The sequence below is a fragment of the Manis javanica genome, chromosome 2 (assembly GCF_040802235.1).
Source record: "Manis javanica isolate MJ-LG chromosome 2, MJ_LKY, whole genome shotgun sequence".
Lineage (NCBI taxonomy): Eukaryota > Metazoa > Chordata > Mammalia > Pholidota > Manidae > Manis > Manis javanica.
Window position 1 is genome coordinate 201938925 of NC_133157.1, and position 13828 is coordinate 201952752.

The window sequence follows — 13828 nt, forward strand, 5'->3', positions numbered from 1 at the left end:
GGAATGGGGAGAACAGTGTAGCACAGAGAAGGCAAATAGTGAATCTTTGGCATCTTACTACACTGATGGACACTGACTGCATTGGGGTATGGGTGGGGACTTGATAATATGGGTGAATGTAGTAACAACATTGTTTTCTCATGTGAAACCTGTGTAACAGTGTATATCAATAATACCTTAATAAAAAAAAAACAAGATGGAGTGAGGAAAGCTCAGACAGAGCTTTTATTGTTGCACAGAAGAGTCAGGGTTTGTGGCAAACCAAAATTAATAGGGAGCCTCTGAATGTCCTTAAGTGGGAGAGGTGAGTTGGGCAGCAGGTATGTATTGAAACAGTGGAGTTCCAGACATTGAATGAGGAGACTCTGAGCTAGAAAAGTGGTCATGGAATGGAGGCAAGTCAAGGGAAATTTCCAAGGTGTCAACAGCAGATCTTGATGGCAAGTTAAACATAGGGGATGAAGGAAATTTGAGTACAAGAAACATTTATTGGGCTCCTGTCAGCACTAGGCAGAGTGCTGGGAATCCAAAAAAACGACTGGGTCCTAATTTCTGTCCTTAAGGAGTTCTAAATCCGAGATGGCTAAGAATGTTGTCCAGGTGGCTGGAATATTCGGGGAATCATTCCTAGAAGTCAGATGCTTGGGGAAAGGAACTACGTTAGTAGGCAATGATGATGATGAGAGAGAATGTATGTATTGTGAGCGGAGTCAGGGTAGGCAGGGTATGTATTTGTGGGAGTCAAGAAAAATGGAAGCCCTGAAATGGTTACTTAGTTTGTGTCTACCACGTTTTGTGCATGTTGCAATACAACAACGAATGCTTTGGGTGGACATGCCTGTCCTCTTGTTGATCCCTGAACTGGAGTCAAGAGAAGGTTCAGAGGCATTGATGTTTACTAACATTGATGACACTAATAAGTTCATGACAGTAATAAGTTTTCAAGTGCTGTGGGGTATAAAATAAGATTAAAGAACATGAAGAAGAACACACACATATCCTCAATGCAAATGATGCTTTATTATCTGGATTTGAATTTTTCAGTACTGATTTCTTAATCCAGGACTTTTACCTTACTTTTAATTCTAATGGTTACCTCTGCCTTCAGCTCATGTATTCAAGAAATGCAAAATAAACATTTAAGTAAAAGCTTAGAAGATCTACTACAATATAGAACTCAAAAGTAGCAATGCATTATAAAAACAAAAGGGCTTTTTTTTTAGGTCATGATAGTTGCACTGTAAGTACATGTCATAGAACTAATTGCACATCTAATGTGATGCCTGGACTTCAGTCATTGGTATGCGATTCTTTGTGGAAAGTATCACTGGTTGAGTTTGGTTTGGGTAGGTGCTTCTCCATCCTGCATGTTGAATATCAGAGAAGGTTTAGGGATTTGGATGATGTGGTCATTGCAGCAAATAAATAAAAAATAAAAGACCAGAGTAAGAGAGATTACTCTTTTTATGGTAAAGAGTTTTAGAAATAGCCATAATAATCCAGGAAGGACTGTAAAGTATTATGAGTCTCTGATCAAAGACATTTTAGTTTTATTTGTTCAATAGCTTATATTCATCAGCTATTGTGTTTATTACATTCAGAGCTCTGTTTTTCTATTATCACACTATGACAAACCTCTATTCTTTGGTTTAGGTTACACCCTTTATTAAAATGTATGTTTTATCATTGTTTTAATTTGAACACCTATTATTTTTGTCTGCAACTTTTAAAACAAAGACATTGAGAACTTGAGTTGCTATTGAATCAAACAGCAATCAAATCAAATCAAGTCAAATATTTGTTCCTTCCTTGTATAAGCAGTGGGAAGGTTACAAATCTGATAAAGGGAGACCGATTTGAGGGTATTTTAAATTTTCTCAAGGAAAAACCAGATAGTTAACTTACCAGATGCCTCAGGGCAGATATAATTGTGATGTGCATCAGTCAAGGGGAAATAGACCCTACCTAGGCTTACACGACACCAGGGCCTCAATTAAAAACCGTGACAGACAGCCCACCAATTCATAGAACAGAAATATCATTTCCTTCTTGTTAGAGTTAGTTTGTTGCATTAGCTTTGCTTCCTAGCATTTTGCACACAATAGAACAAATGCTGGGACAGAAAGATATTGGAGATGGGCACAGTAGCATGGCGACATTAAATTGAGAGAAGTATTTCAAAGGCCCTCTAGAAACTTAATGATTTCCAAAGAGCCAACTTGGAGCTCCCCTACCTGCCTCTGGTAGCCTAATTAATAGTGTGACTTTTTAGCTGCTGCCAAGTGTCACTACAGTTCAAATGACAGCTGTCAAAAGAAATGTGGCTGAGTTGACGAGCTCTTTAGTGATTGATCTAGCTAACTTTATAAGAAGATACTGTCTTTGGTTTAATGAGTGCTGTATTTTCTAAATAGCCACAGGTGTTTGGAACCATGCTAGGTATTTGAATATGTTTGAGGCTCTAAATAGAATTTGGTAAGTTTTCAGATTCGTTATATAATCATCAGCAGGGTTTAAATACCTGCCCATCCACCAGAGCAAAATAGAGTCATAGAGAAAATGGACTGTATGGGTCGCTCTGAAAGTAATGGAGGACCCATGAAAAATGTAAATATGCAGGTAACACTACAGTACAACCATTGATTTGACCAACTCCAGCTTTGCAGAAATATTCTTATTAAAGAGGGTGACATTCTCTTTCAAGTAGGAAGTCTTGATAAATGAGAAATCTTAAGTACTTAATGTGATGTGCAACTTTGTAAACTATTAGCCACCAATTCTAATGACCAGAGTAAACCTCCTTCTTGTCATCTATAGACAGGGTTCATCATCTCTCTCCTAACTACCTCACATGGTTGTTTGCAAAAATCAAATGAGATGAAGTATATGAAAGTAATTTACAAGCCATAATGTGCTAAGCATATGAATGTGGCCCTGTTATTAAGTAGAAGCACTTCAGGACTCAAATATATAGAAAACTGAATTCTCTCATGTTGACATCTAGAGTCTTCCTGCTACATTGGACATATTTCCTTCTTGGCTGTTGGTGAAGGCTTTTTGCTCCTGCTCTAGTGCCTCTTCTCTGTGAACCTCAAAAAATGAGTAACCGGGGATCCAAGTAAGTGTGGGATTACATACATGAGGTCATACATACTCAAGCTTCATTAAATATGAACAAACACAGAGCATGTGTGCTCAGTGACTGCCCTGGTACTCAAAGAGAGAAAACTGAGCTGTAAAATGGTCTGAAAATTTCACTGTATGTGTATTGTGTACCTGCAAGAGTCCAAGCAGCTATGCTAGGAGAAAATGTAAACCTAGAATAAGCCAATATCTGAACTACAAGTAGTTGCGTTCACTGGGTATGTCTCTGACAGTTGAATCTATGAAGATTTTCCTGAGGGTGGTATCAGATATGTGAAATCACATGTATTATGTAGCCCTGAGAAAACCATTTAGTTTTCTACATAGATGTCATAAGTGAAATATAAATATTCAGGTGTTTTGAGTTTCTCCCACAGTTTCATTTTACTCTTAGTTGTAAACAAACAAACAAGTCCCAATGCCAAGTGTGTTCGGTGTCTACACTGGGTACGAAGGTGGCATAAACATTTGGATTTAAGTGTATTAAGTACCTATATAGGACAGTTAACCCCTCAAAAGTGCTTATTTTGGAGTGATCTGGACATTTATCAACAGCCCTTCTTGTGACCCTTTTGGTGTCGTGGTGTTTGTGTGTGAACCTGTGTGTGTGTGTGTGTGTTCGCAGCACTGTATCAAGACTCTCAAGGTCCCTTTCTGGTGTCTTCTTTGCCACCTTTTCTCCACAGCAGAGCTGCCTCTGGCCCTTTGCCTCACAGGACTTTAGTGCACCCTGCACCTTCAGATTTGGCTCCTTGTCCTTGGGGCTGACTGGGTACTGTGGCCTTCTACCAGTTTCCCTCCTCTCTGGTGGCCTGGCTATTTTTGCCAAGCTGTCAGTGGACTCCTGGAGGGCCCTGTCCACCAGCCCGAGCCATATCTGTCTACATCTGCCTGGATTCTGACAGGAGACAGAACTGGGTTAAAGTTCAGATGCCTGCTGTATACACATTCAGTGAGGAATAGCGTGGGCTTTTCCTGAAGGAAGAATTGACATTTGTTATCCAGGGGAAGCAAACATACACAGGTGGTCCAAATGCTCCTTCCTGTTAATAGAAATGCAATGGCACAAGCACTGAGAAGTATTGCTGAGTGTGTCTAACCTGGATGAGTATGCAGCCATCAAAGGGCCCGAGACTGGAGACTCAATGTCTGCCTTCTGTACCGTGCTCGTTTCTTTCTGTCCAGATGAAAACCCAGGCCCTATCCTATCATTCACCATTAGCCCTGTCCCAGACACTTTGGGACACATGGAAGAATAAGATTAGTTCTTTACTCATAGACTTAGTAGTATAGTCAAAGATAGAGAATTAATGCAACTAAGAGTAAGGTAATACAGAATCATATATGAGTAAACATGAACATTGTAGAAAATACACCATAGAGGACTCAGGGAAACTGGATCATACGTGGTTGGATAGCAGAAGACATTATGGAAGAAGGTTGAGTTAATCTAGACTTTAATGGATGAATAGGAAGAAGAGAAGCATATCCTGAAAAAGGGATAGCATAAATTTAGGGACAGAGGCAGAAAGGAAGGTGATGCATTTGATTAAAACAGAGGAAATAGAAGAAGAGGAAAATAATGTTAGATAGATTCAGTTTTAACATATTATGGAGAGCTTAACTGGTGTGTGTGTGTGTGTGTGTATCCTATACACACAGAATACATTTTCATTTTGAAGAAACTGCGCTCATTTCTGTGGCATGGTCCTTGAACTACAGAAACTAGTCCATCGTGAGCAGTTGTTCAAGCTGTGCCTGGTATACAGTTGGGGCTCAATAAATATATATTGGTTGAGAAATCTCTTCGAAGCCCCTTAGCTGAAAGTAGCCTTTACTATGGCTGCAGATGTCCTTGAAAACACTTCTGAGGGCCCTTGAAATACTTTTAAACTAAAAGAAACTGTCTCTATTTTCATGTCATAGACCTGCATGCCCAGAGCCTGTGACACTTCGGCAGCATCAGCATGTGTCCTGTGAGCTGAAAATAGGTGATTGTAACTCTAGATGGTGTTTGTACAGCATGTTTGGCACAAGATTCCCTTTGATGTGTTTATCCTTGTTTGGAAGCCCAAAGGAAATGAAATTTGCTGTTCTGTGTTTCCTGGCCTTGTGGTTTGCGGTAGCTCTTTTCAGCACAAACTGTGCCTTAAACAGCCTGTGCTATTTTGATCTCATGAATAGTGATTTACTCTCAAGGCTCTTCAGGGTGTCCATAGAAACAAAGAAGTTAGAGTTAAAACAGGTTTTATAAATAAATCTTGTCAGCTTCCTCATTTTTCAGATTAGGAAACTCAGGTCCTAATTTGGTAAGAGCTCTTCCCCTGGCCATGTAACCTAGATGGAAACTGCACACACTACAGTTAGGTGGCCAGACTCCTCCCAGAGACAGCACAGTACCTGGCTTCCGTTGGTCCATCCGCATTGCGGACTGTGAAGTCCACTGAGCCCAGCTTCTGTTTTGGGCATCCTCCCCACCAGCAGGACCAACTCTTTCCTCTTTTAACCCCCAAATCCTGCACCTTCCTACTTGAAACTTCCTCCCAATCAAAATGTAAACAGAGTCAATGCCATCACACTCATTGCTTAACTGATTATACTAAATATGTGAGAGCTTATCACCTGCTCTCAGCCAAAGACCTGTCTTTAAAAAAAGAAAAGGCTGTTATACCTTCTTATTGGATGGAAGGCTAGGCTTCTCCTCAAGGAGGAACAAGCATCGGTGAGAAGGAGGGGCCCTAAGAATTACACCATAGGGCTGACCCCAGAGTTACGTTCACCTGTCAACCTTTTAAGATTGTGGTAAGGTATTGCAAGGGCCTTAGACACACAGGTTGCTGATTCCTGGGGAGACTGCTCTAGTGCCTGGAAACATATGCCCAGAGAGGAGGTCCTACCTGGACCACATCCGGCCCCATACAGTCACCTGCTTGATCAGCGCTCCTCTGGGCCACTCTCCTGCCTGCCTCTGCACCTTGAAGTTCCACAGGGGAACATGGGGAAATCACCTAACTTCTCTAAGTCTCAGATTTCCCATCTGTAAAGCAGTGATGTTGGGGAGGGTTGAACTAGAGCTAATAAAGTTCTCCCCAGTTCAAACGATGCAGTGATTTTAGTTTGGTTGCCACCACAGAAGGGGTGAGATGAGATCTAGCAAATGTCCCGGAAGCAAGACTGTATGTTTTGCAGGGAATGACTGAACACCTTACCTCTGGCTCCCCTGGCTTTTTACCTGCCACCCACCTGCAGGGCTCTCTTCCTAATTCATTCATGGAGAAGAACAGCCAACTCTCAACAGTATTACTTGATTCACTCTCAGAGAAATTAGCAGATTTAGTGCAGAATCCTGCATCCACACTGGGAAACAATGGTCAGCAACCAGGGACTGCATTTTTTTCTAAAAAGTAACTGAAATACATATTCAATGGCTTCTTGTTGGTGTTTCTGGTAAGATCTGACAATGACATACAATAAATAATAATAACAGCAGGAAGAGTTGAAGTTTATTGAGAGCTTATTATGTATATGTGGACTTGACAGAGAGTCTCATTTAATCCTCACAATGTGAGATATACATTATTATTCCCATTGTATAGATGAGAAGGTTGAGGCTCTGAGAACTCAAATACTTCGTCCAAAGTTACACAGAGAATAATGGATGGAACTTGGATTTGAACTCCAGTCAGTCTGACTCCATAGGTCTGCAATGAATGAATGATGAATAGTGAGTGAGGAGGGCAGGAAGTTGACTCGAGTTCCTGTTATCTAAAAGCTGTACATTTTTTTTTCATTAAAGTATCATTGGTATACAATCTTATGTTGGTTTCAAATATACAACACAGTGGTTCAACAGTTACCCATATTAAATCCTCGCCTCCTCTAGTGCAGTCACTATCTATCAGTGTAGTAAGATGTTACAGAATCACTGACTATATTCTCTGTGCTGTACTACCATCGCTGTGACCAGGTAATATAGTGATTGTGAATTATTGTACCCTTTTATCTCCTTCACCCTCCCCCTTGGTAACCACTAGTTGCTTCTAGTGTCTATGAGTCTACTTCTATTTTGTTCCTTCTGACTTGGTAAAAGCTATGCATTTTTATTGCCCACTTGGTGCCACCTGAAAATCACCATTTATCGGCCTTGTGCCAGATCTGGAGGAGGCAGGGGCAAAGGGATGGACACAGTGTAGGCCCCACTTAGAACCAGGGTGCTAAATGAAGAGCCAGCCCCTTTGTTTTGAGGAGGAAGGAGTTGGGATGCAGCATCCTCTCATTACAAAGGGGCATAATGGGGCCTGGGGGCCAGAATCAGAAGTAGCTGCTAAGCTCCAAGAATGCTTTACCCAGACACCAAGGACCACTTGACTCAGCAGTCAGTACTTGTCCCACAAGTCGCTCTGAGTCCTTCCCAAGCTCCACAAACCACTCTGGTGGCAATTAGAGGCCTGGTACACCTGGGTATGGTGGATAAACAAATAATGGTCTGTTTTAAAAAAAGTTCTTCCTTCTTGGATATGAAAGGAATTTCTTTGCAATCAGGAAGAGGATCATTCTTCTGACTCATCAGAGGAAGAGATGAGAGCTGGAGATGAGAGCTGGAGATGAGAGCTGGAGATGGAGGGGATAAAAGGGCCCTCTTTATTGCTTCAGAAGCAGTAAAGGAGCCCTCATAGGAAGAAGCCCATGTGGGAGAAGAACTCAATGAAAAATCTCAAATCTAGTGACATAAGGAAGGCTGACTTAGGGGCCTTCCTGTCTGGACCCTGTATTTATTTAACCCTTATCTTAAGGATGAGAAGAAAGATTTAAAAGGGCCTCATGAGCTTTTTTGCATACATCATTAAAAAATAGTTGTTGTATGCACTGCATGACCTAATACTGTCTGGGATGGAGTAATTCACCAGCTCCATTTCCTGCCCCCCAAGAAGTGTCATCTGAATTATACAACATTGGCTGCATGCATACATGAAGACAATATGATGATTTATTTTGTAGGCACTTCTGTGAGCCCCATCTGTGTTTGTATTGGTAGCAGTATCTGTGTTATGTATCAACTGCATAAATTTTCACCTTACCACGGTGCTTTACCATAACTAGACTATTTTCTCCTTCTTAGCCTATACAAGCTTAAAACAGGCAGAAGACTAGTACTTTGTCTGCCATTTAAAGTTTGATGGCCCAGAAAGCTCTCTAAACACAGAAACCAGAGGACATGGCCCAAGCCCTAACTCTACAACTTAATAAAAACATGACTTGAGCATAGCACTTTAGTTTTTCTGAGCCCAATTTCCGTATCTGTCAAAAGCATATGATGGAGCCTTCCTGATTCACCGGGGTTTGTTTGGCTCAGGTCTGACAGGCCACGGCTCTGTTCAGATGTCAGGTATTACCGTTGTTATTTCTGCAAATATTCCTGCATCACGATCTCAAATACAGTACGATACATGGGACTTAGAATCAAACATGCTTCCTTTTGGGTGTGTTTAGCATCTCGATTCCCTGTGCTGACAAGGCACACAGTATACCTGGGGCTTCGCTATGTGCTGATTTGATGTGAGGCCCAGAAGGGCTCTGGGGAGGGCTGAATTTCCCACTTGGACCTGATTCACAGAATCATTACTTACAACCCTCCTGAAAAGGAGTCTTGCTGGTAGGACACTTGATATCACCACCGTAAAATTGGTTACTACAACTTTCTGCCATGTATGTGTGGGGGCTGGGGGGGTGCTCTGATTCCAATTCCTTCTGGCTTTACAGAATCACATGTACTCTGTTTATATTTAACCAGTTCTGTACTGTTTCCCTTCTTTCACTGTCTGTATTTATTCTGTGTTCTGACAGGCTGGGGATTCAAGCATCTTCTTGAAGCAAAACAACAGGGAATGTGTATTGTGATTCTATTTTACATACAAATATACATGTTTGGCTTTACATGTATCATAAATGACATAAGCAATCACTAATATTGGGTAACTTTGGAAAGTAGGGGGTTGAGGAAAATTTCAAATGCATCCCAAAGTAAATACAGTAGTATAGCAAACTCCCATGCACCTATCTCCAAGCTAACAATGATCACTTCATCACCAGTTGCCCAGCTTCATATTATACCTATTTGACTTTTTTACCTAACATAAGTATGTATTATTTGGATAATTTGAATTTTTAATTATAAAATAAATCTAAACATTAAAAGGAAATGCAATATGTTAGATTTCATTTGTTCATTTTTTTCTCAGAAAAAAGGTCCTTTTAGACTCAGGACCTTTCAAAGGTAGATTACCAAGAGTGATTTTCTCTGGGTTCTCCAATCCCCAAGGACAGATACTGGCTGTTGCTGAATGTCTGGAAAGGACAATAGCTTTGGTTTAAAGCACATCTGTGGCAGTGCTGTTGCCCAAATCACAAGGCTCACACTGTCAGCCCCACTGTTTGGCTTGCTGTGTTTGTTAATTAAGCTGTTTACTTTGGCTGAGATTTATGACGCTGTTTTTAAATGAGAATATGTGGTTTCTGTCCCCACTTTGTTCCCTGGATCCCACAACCTGCTGCAGTTCTCTGCAAGCTATTTTTTGAAAAACAATTTCTAAATTTTATATCAGATGGATGGTAATTTTGTAGGGATTATTCACAGCCTGCACTCGGTAGTGTTTGTTCTCCTAGGGCCGGGAGAGGAAATTGTCTGATGCATTTTCAGCAGCTGGTTAGCTGGACAGGAATAGAATGTTACAGAATCACCTTGTATCTAAAGCCTGTGAACCTGCTGTTGGAGATGAATGATTGGAAGGTGGTTTTTGTATTTAAATTCCTTAGCGAGTGGTATGGAAAATGCAACTAGAATAGAGATGGTTATTGTCTCCAGTGCTTCCATGTGGATTGATTTGGACTGCGTTAGTCAGAAGACTCTTCTGCCGTATGCTTCCTCGATGCTGAGTGTATAGCATGAACAAATTGATTTTTCACATCAGCGAGGAGCTCTCCCTTACTTGGGGATAGGAGCTGGAATGATAAATATATGTAAGCAGCTCTTCTTTGGCTGCTCTCATGTCATCTAGTTGTAACAGTGGGTTGGATGCTTACCAGGGGCACCAACATGCTGTGGGAGAAAAGAGGAGAGATTGTTCTCTGGCTTTGACAGCCAGAAAAATGATCACAGAGGAGGTGACTTAATTTAAGCTGAAGAGCAAGTAGAACTATTGAAGGCAGGAGGAGGCAGCATTCCAAGTAGAGGGGTGTCTGTCTTGAGCAGAGGCATGGAGGGTGATAGCATGTTTAGGTTGTGGAGAAAAGTCCAGTGTGTCCAGAATGCAAGGCGGGCATGCTTGTGGTTGGGAGGTGAGAAGAGGGGAGAGAGCTCTGGAGGAGGCCTGGGGTCCAGGTGGAGGGCCTCCTTAGCGTCTGGGTAGGCAAGGTTGTTTTGGATCCAGGGAATTGAAGCTTACACAGCCACCTGTAGGAATTGGTACTGCTCTGGTTATTGCTAGGGTATATGTATCTTGGAAGAAGAAAACCACAGAAATCAGGGTGCTCTGGGAACTGTGTCTCTTGCTGTCTCTCATTTGCAGCTTCAGGGGCTCTTTCTCCACTTGGCTGCTCTGGTCTGCCCCATTTCCCTCTCATTCGTGGGTGGCCACGTTCCTCAGCGTCTTCCAGTCCTGGGATTCTTAGCCTTTGTGTTAAGTGTTCCATGTAGATAGTCTGGGGATGTGGAGGGTGTACATGGGCAAACTGAATGGGAAAATCAGGAAATACCCTGGATTTGCCCTACCCCGTTCAGCCAGAGCACCTCATGTTGCTCAGTTTTACACATTGACACCTGGGTATATTCCACCTGAAGAAAGTGTTCCATATCACAAACAGAATTTGAAAACTTTAGCTCTAGTTTAATTCTTAGAGCCATCTGCTTGGCATAACCAGTTACTATCAGTTGAACGGAATATAAATCTTGGGCCCCTGGTCTCCTCACTGAACTGCCTATGGGCGTGTGCAGCAGCCATTGTTGGTCAAGAGCTCTTCCAGTCAGGTGCTGCCCCATGCCGAGAAAACAGGCACTGGTTTTTTTAATCCTACCTGGGATGGGTAAGATGTGGAAGGCAGTTTTAAACTTGAAGGTGATGTTGGGCATGGCAGACATGTCCAGGCAACATGCTATGTGTAAAAGTGTAGTTTCCCATGAAAGGCTCAGCTATGTAATGTTTTGTTTTTCCACAACCCTTAGGAATGCTGCTTACTCTATCCCCTTCTTGGAGATTGCCATGCATATTAGTGTATTAAAAGTTGTGAAAACTTGTAAGGGTTAAGTTTAGTACAAGGAAAAGGAAATGCCTTTTAAAAACACGCACACAAACAACACACAGGGATTCAAACTTTGGGAATTGATTACCCTAGAAGTGAAAGCATAAATAGTTTCTGTATAAAAAGACAGGTAAATTCCATGATACTAGAAGGTTACTAAGTTGTCGGGTGGCCACTCCTCTTAAGTTAGTGCGAAGCCTCCCTATCATTTTTGAAAATGGTGTCATTTCTGTTAGTGCCCTTGTACCATCATGTGTTCAGCAAATATTTACTAAGTACCCACAGTGCCCAGTGGGAATGAAGAGATAGTGTCCAGTGCTTTGTCCCACTGTGCATGGTGGAAATCAGTGGGAATAAAACATGCTTGAGAATTAGCACCAATCTCAGGGTTCATGAGAGGATAGTGACTAAAGGTTCTATTCTGTAGTATTTAAAGATAAATATTACCTAATACTTTTTGTTTTTAATTTGGAAAGTTTACAGAAACTTAAACTCCTCTTGGCTCATAACATATTCCTCCTCCGCCAAATTATGTGGTAGCTTGTTCCACATTTCAATTTCTAAATAAATCGGTCTTCATTATTCTTGTATTCCTGACAGACATCACGTCTAGGAATTAATGTTTAGCATTCTGCCACTTTAAGCATGTTCAACAAATTATTCAGTGTCATTGTCACTGAATTAATTAGAAGGATTCATGTAATGACTTTAGCACGCCTATGTGAATGTGGGTTTTTTTTTAATTAGGGCTCATTTATTTTTTATTAATAATTACAACTCTACATTGCTATCATTTGTGGTTTTAACATTAGCTGCCCTGGGGGGTTGTCATGAGGATTAATGCCAATGAATCAGTTACAACTGGGCCCAGCCCAAAGTAAGGGCTCAAATGCTATTTTTATCCATAGTATTGAACTTTGGGACAGTGTGATAAGGAGAGCAAGGCGGATGCTGTTATCCCCACTTTAAAGTGAGGATTCTGACACTCAGAAGTTTGATGCCTGGAATTACTGGCAGTATCAGGACGAGAGCCCAGTCTCCCTACTCCTTGTGCTGTGTTCAGTACTATCCTCATAACTGACACTGGGGGCTTAGTATTTCAACATGTGGATTTTGGGGGGTGGGATGCAAACATTCAGGCTGTAGCAGTTAAGTCAGCATCTGTCAAAATGCTTAGTACAAAATCGGTCATATAGTTGGAACTCAGTTAAAATACTTCTTTTCCTTCTGTGCAATTTATGCTCATTTCTTTCCTCCTCTCCCTTCCCCCCAGTTCAGGCTGTCATAACAAAGTGGCACCAAAGGAGAGGCTTAAACAACAAAAATTTACGCTGGAGGCTAGAAATCTGAGATCCAGGTATTGGCAGGGTTGGTTTTTTCTGAGGCTCTCTCCTTGGCTTGCAGATGGCCACCTTCATCCTCTGTCTTTACAGGGTCTTCCCTCTCTGCCTTGTCTGTGTCCTAATCTCTTCTTATAAGGACACAAATCATACAGGATTAGGGCCACCTTAATGAACTTGTTTTAATTTAATTACCTTTTTAAAGAACCTCTCTCCAAAAACAGTCACATTCTCAACACCAGAGGTTAGAAACTCAACATATGAATTTTGGGGGAACATAGTGCAGCTTGTAACTGGTTTAGCAACGGAGAACTCCAGCCCAGTGTCCCCAACTCACAATCACAACCCTTGGGATATCAAAATCTATTAAATTCCATTCAGTGTACTCTGTCCAAAAAACAGGCAAGAATATGATGAAATTCCTTCCTTAGGGAATAGCAGAAAGGAAGATAGGATCTATTGTATGTCAGCCGCTGTGCTGGGTTGCTGCTGTTTAAAAGATATTATGTCTCCAAATCTCAACATTACCCAGGATAGGGTGGGCATAACTGCCTCCACCTTGCAGAGGAAGAAAGAGATATCAAATCGCTTGCCCCCATCACACTGTTGCTCTGTGGTTTGCTTATGTGGCACTCCCGTATCTCAACAATGTAGAGAATATGAGGTAAGCAATATAGAAGCCATGTAGGTGAAGTCAGAAGAAAGCTGACCTCATGTTTCACTCAGTTCAAATGCTTCACTTGAGAATTAAAAAGTCCATGCATGACTGATAAAAGAAGGGAAGATAAATGGAAGAAACTTGTTTTAAAAAAAAGTCAGGTTAAAGACTCTTGGTAAAAAGTAACTGAATTCTGACTTGAGTAAGAAAAGGTTCCATGTCAATCACTTTTCTCCACATTAATCTGTCAGTTTATAAATAAATTGTATTTGTCCAATAGCTTTAATCCATCTCTCCTGGAATTTTTGTTTACGTCACTCTAGCCATAGGCAGATGATGTGGCATTTGGAAAGCCAGACTCTGCAGTGAGAGCATCAGGGCCCAGATCTTA

At 41.3% G+C, this 13828-nt stretch overlaps 1 protein-coding gene across 8 annotated transcripts in view; it reads left to right on the top strand.

Moving 5' to 3' along the window:
- Nucleotides 1–13828, top strand: part of DEPTOR (DEP domain containing MTOR interacting protein) — a 145171-nt gene that overhangs the window by 30135 nt on the left and 101208 nt on the right. The gene's annotated exons all lie outside the window — the stretch shown is intronic.